The sequence below is a fragment of the Drosophila miranda genome, chromosome XL (assembly GCF_003369915.1).
Source record: "Drosophila miranda strain MSH22 chromosome XL, D.miranda_PacBio2.1, whole genome shotgun sequence".
NCBI classification, from domain to species: Eukaryota; Metazoa; Arthropoda; class Insecta; order Diptera; family Drosophilidae; genus Drosophila; species Drosophila miranda.
Genome location: NC_046673.1, coordinates 1,000,242 through 1,005,960, shown reverse-complemented (window position 1 = coordinate 1,005,960; position 5,719 = coordinate 1,000,242). Strand labels below are relative to the sequence as shown.

The 5,719-nt window shown below is 39.3% G+C and overlaps 1 long non-coding RNA gene across 1 annotated transcript; it reads right to left on the bottom strand.

Moving 5' to 3' along the window:
• Positions 1 to 919: 919 nt before the first annotated feature.
• Positions 920 to 1,992, bottom strand: LOC117186019. Its single transcript, XR_004471182.1, has 2 exons — positions 1,319 to 1,992; positions 920 to 1,251 (listed from the first exon to the last, which is right to left on the bottom strand). It is a non-coding gene; the product is annotated as an uncharacterized LOC117186019 (long non-coding RNA).
• Positions 1,993 to 5,719: the final 3,727 nt, after the last annotated feature.

Here is a 5,719-nt window from a genome sequence, read left to right as displayed (position 1 = left end):
AAACGCAGAATCGTAGAAGATGACTATATCTTCTAGAGTGCAAGGTCTGAACCAGATCGTACAATTATTATAGCCAGAATCAAGAAAACAATTTCATTTTTTCTCGCCCTGTCTCTCTCTAACACACACGTAGCATAGCCGGCTTTGCTTAGAGTAAAACATTAGCGCCTAGATCTCAGAGACTATAAAAGCTGGAACAACCAAATTTGGTATCCACACTCCTAATATATCGGACCGAGACGAGTTTGTTTCAAAATTTCGCCACACCCCCTTCCGCCCCCGCAAAGGATGAAAATCTGGGGATATTCACAAATCTCAGAGACTATTAAGGCTAGAGTAACCAAATTTGGTATCCGCACTCCTGTTAGATCTCACTATAAAACGTATATCTCAAAATTTCGCCCCACCCCCTTCCGCCAACACAAAGGACGAAAATCTGTTGCATCCACAATATTGAGGATACGAGAAAACTAAAAACGCAGAATCATAGATAATGATCATATATATCAGGTTGCTGAATCTGGATCAGATCAGATCATTTTTATAGCCAATAGAAACAAATCAATTTGCACTGGCTACGCAGCACCCGACGTCCCGCTCAGACTGATTTTCTGTCTCTCTCGCACGCACTCCTTGTCGTGTCGTTTAATATTAGCGGCGTCTGTCGGAGGAGAGCCATACTGACTTAGTATCGGGTATAATTGTAGAGTTGCGGTCTCCGCAGCAACTCACAACGTTCCCCCTCGTTTTTTTTCGATTCATATTTTTTTTCATTTGCCTTAAAGTATATGTGTTTTAAATATTATTTGAAAATTTTTTCATTAACCCATGCCGAATCACACTCAAAGTTTTACATATGTGAAAGGCTTTTGAGATATTTTACTTAGTAACCGATTTTTCATATAAAATAAATTATAGGTAAAATTTTAATCAGTTCTAACATTTTATTGGGAATATTTTCTTTTTAAAGTCTCCTTTTTACAATCCGGGTACATTTTTCTATGTTCCTGAACGCAACGTAACAAAAACTGTTTATGTTCCTCATCCACTGTTAGACGCCCGTGAAAGTTTTGCATCAATTTCACAGCTCTTTCTGCTGTATCATTTACTGCCTTAGGTAATGAAAGACTCTTCTTGCTTTTTAAGTAAGATGGGTTACTGTTCCATGATGAAGGGCACAGTCTGTCATAAATTTTAAGGCGATCAAATGATGTCCTACTTTTATAGATATAAAATCGTCCATATGTTTGTCTAAAATGGAAAGAAAACAAGAAATTACATATTTGAGTTAATAATTGAAGTTTCTAATATTACTTACCAAAAAGTGCACCGTTAAGATCTTCCATCGATGGTACATATCGTTTTTCTAAGCTGGTTCTATTTTGTTTAGTCAAATTTGTGACCATTCTTTCCTTTACATCAAATGTAACGTCTTCATCAAAAAGTGAGAGTACCGATATTTCATCATGTAGATACCATAAATGATGACAAAATTTCTTTAAAGCTGCTTTTGCTATAGCTTCATCAATAGTTTCATATTCGTTCAAGGATTTTAAAAAACATAAATCCTGATACGGTGCTTTCACAGCCGAGGAACTTTCCATTTCCATTATTTCCATTGCTTCGGAATGGGCAATATCAAACAAATTGTCCAAAGTTTGAACAAAATTCTCTCGACGGGATCTCTGATACTTTTTTAGCATCTTTTTGAAGGTCTCTTCAAGCTTGATGTAAGCATAGTAGCTTCTTTACACAGTTAGGCAAAGATTTTGTGGGTATTCTTGCTTTTTCCCAAAAGATAATGCATTTGCGAAGCGCCAGATTAGCACTTTCATTTGTTGTCATTTTTACTTCACGCGTATTGTAGAACAGAACCGCAAGCACTTGGCGATTCGACGTAAGTTTTGCGCCAACAATTTGATGATTTATATCACCAACTAGAAAAATTTGCGCTTTGGAGCTGCGTAACACTTGAGCCATTGTTAAAAATATTATATTGTGTTTTATTACTTGGTAAACGCTTTGCCGCCAAAAACACAAAAGTAACGGGTTCTGCCATATGTTTAATGAACAGAGATGCCACATTGCTTTATAAAAACCCAAGTATTCGTTGTGATTTAAATTTAACCTTTTTGTTATATATGTATGTTATATAGTATATTTAAAACATATACTTTTAAATGTATATATGTAGATGTTTTATATATTATATTTAGTCAAACAAGGGATACAAATTAAATTTACAAATTTACAAATTAAATTAAACGTAGAAAAAAGAGCCCAATTTGTAATTGCTAATAGAGACGGCCACTTAATTGATATTGTTTTCAAAACATAGTCTAAATATATTGTAAAAAACCAAACCAAATAAAAATACCTCACTTATGGAAATCGGCTGTTTTTTTTAAAAGTTATTCGATGTTCCCATACCGTACTAAAAGATGGTAAGTTAAGTTGGTTTAGCAACAAATTGGTAGGGGGGAAAAAGCTCCCTCCGGCGTATTCCCAAAGGTTTATATACATACATACATTTATACATACATACATATGTATGTATGAACAACACTTTTTCGGAAACCCTCAATGCATAAATTCAAATCGCTTATTAAAATAGTAGACAACATTCTGAAATCTTGTTTATACAAAATTTGTTTGCTTGCACATACATACATACATATGTACATACGTAAGTATGTATTTGCACTAACCCTAACACCGTGAAATTCATAGTTAAGTCAATTTGTACCCACAGATACACATTTCTCGTTAACTTTCTGGACAAAACCTTTCGACTAGAAAACAGAGTGTCAAAAGTTTGTATATACCCGGTACTCAAATAGGGAATATTCGATTTGGGTAGATTTACATACATAAGTATGTACATATGTATGTAACAACCCGAAGGAAGCCTTTCCGACCCCATTAAGAGTACATGAAAACATAAGTATGTATGTATGTATGTGGATACATATTTGTATGCTGTTGTTTAGCTACTCCCAAAATCAAAGAGCTGCCTTAAATGATTTAGTTTCCCTTTTGCTCAAACTTTTGCTTTTAATTAGAGTTTATTTTTACACACAACTTACTACACTTCCGGACTTATAGGAACCTAAGGCAAAGATAAAAAATGGGGAGAAGGGAAGAAAGATGTCCATCCAAGACACTGAACAACATTTTTTCCATTTGTTATTGGACAAATCGTATGATTAGGGACAGGGATAGGGGTAGGGATTGGGTGCTATATGTACATACATATGTACATATGTATATGACAATTAAGTCGTATGTACATTCATACATATGTGCATACATATACATACATATGTATGCGTTTCTTAAAGTGCGATCAGGAATAGATACGATTACACATGTACATACATATGTATGTACATGTCAAGAAACTCTTTACACACTGAAAATAAATTTAATTTTTTGACTAGATAAGAAAATAATGGCCTTTGATTCAAATTTATCAAATTTTTTAATTCATAACAATTCAGTGATTAATTAAAAAGTAGTAAATAGGTAACTTAAACGAGGGGGAACGTTGTGAGTTGCTGCGGACACCGCAACTCTACAGTTTTACCCGATACTTAGTCAGTATGGCTCTCCTCCGGCAGACGCCGCTAATATTAAACGACACGACAAAGAGTGCGTGCGAGAGAGACAGAAAATCAGTCTGAGCGTGACGTCGGGCGCTGCGCGGCCACTGCAAATTGATTTCTTGCTTTTGGCTACAAAAATGATCCGATCTGATCCAGATTCAGCAGTCTGATAGATATGGTCATTATCTATGATTCTGCGTTTTTAGTTTTCTCGAATCTGCAATAGAGTATTGGGGTATATTAGATTTGTGGTAAAAGTGGATGTGTGTAACGTCCAGAAGGAATCGTTTCCGACCCCATAAAGTATATATATTCTTGATCATCATCAATAGCCGAGTCGATTGAGCCCTGTCTGTCTGTCCGTCTGTCCGTCTGTCCGTCCGTCCGTCTGTCCGTCTGTCCGTCCCCTTCAGCGCCTAGTGCTCAAAGACTATAAGAGCTAGAGCAACGATGTTTTGGATCCAGACTTCTGTGATATGTCACTGCTACAAAAATATTTCAAAACTTCACCCCGCCCACTTCCGCCCCCACAAAGGACGAAAATCTGTGGCATTCACAATTTTAAAGATATGAGAAAACCAAAAACGTAGAATTGTAGAGAATGACCATATCTTTAAGACTGCGGAATCTGAATTGGATCGTATTATTATTATAGCCAGCATCAAGAAAACAATTTCATTCTTTCTCGCCCTGTCTCTCTCTAACACACACGTAGCATAGAGCACGTAGCAAAAATCTCAGAGACTATTAAGGCTAGAGTAACCAAATTTGGTATCCGCACTTCTGTTAGATCTTACTATAAAACGTGTATCTCAAAATTTCGCCCCACCCCCTTCCGCCCACACAAAGGACGAAAATCTGTTGCATCCACAATATTGCAGATTCGAGAAAACTAAAAACGCAGAATCATAGATAATGACCATATCTATCAGACTGCTGAATCTGGATCAGATCGGATCATTTTTGTAGCCAAAAGCAAGAAATCAATTTGCAGTGGCCGCGCAGCGCCCGACGTCACGCTCAGACTGATTTTCTGTCTCTCTCGCTCGCACTCTTTGTCGTGTCATTTAATATTAGCGGCGTCTGCCGGAGGAGAGTTATACTGACTTAGTATCGGGTATAACCGTAGAGTTGCGGTGTCCGCAGCAACTCACAACGTTCCCCCTCGTTATTGTTGCCCCCAACGACAAATGATAAGACCTTCCTTTTCTTTAATCGAATTTCTCTTTATTCGTAATTATATTAGGGCTTAGGGCTAGATGCTACAATTCAGCTTATCTATGGATCTCCACCACGCGTGGGCTCTCGTCGGGTGTGGCAGCGTTGAGGCTAATGATTGGGGCAGTTTGACCTCCGCTATTGCTTTGGCCCGCCACGCAAATCCGCACTCTACGTCTCGCACTCCCCTCTTAGCTTCCGCCGGCAACTGTGGATCACCTCTTAACTTAGACTCACTCTGGGGGCAGGCGGGGCCTGTCTTCCTGTTGCTATTCACTTCACTGCACTTCTTCGAACCGTACCGGGTATCACTCTTACGTTTCGGCGGGGTTTCAACGTGCGCGCGCGATCACTTCTCCACGGAAAAAGAGACCCGCTTCGTCGCCGCAGCCTCCTTTTATAGCCCCTTGACGGGCCCCGGCTCGGCGTTGGTAGTTTTCCATCGCCGTCTCCTGGTTTCCACGGCCTTTGTAACGGGGCCTGGCCGGTGGCGTGATCCCATGCCCATATTTGGTCATGCGTCGGATCGCTGCCGGCCCGATCCCGCCGTCTCCTCTGCCTCTCGCGTTTCTCTCTCTCCGAGAGCGGGACACTTCTCCTCTCGGGGCCCTTGGCCTCTTCGCCGCATCCGGATATCCGTGGGTATCTGGGCTGACCTTCGCCTTATCCAGCCAGCCATCAGCCTTTATCCGACCGTCCCACCGCCTTTATCCGGCTATGCTTTGGTCGAATTCGGCCTGTGGGAACCGCGGTTCCTCACATTCTTTATTCAATATTCATTGAATAATAAAATTGCTTCATTTAAAAGTTAACCAATCGAGCTGAAATTTTAGGCGATGAATTATATTTTAATATTCCAAATCATCAAAAAGATTCAATCCGATAAGAGCGATATC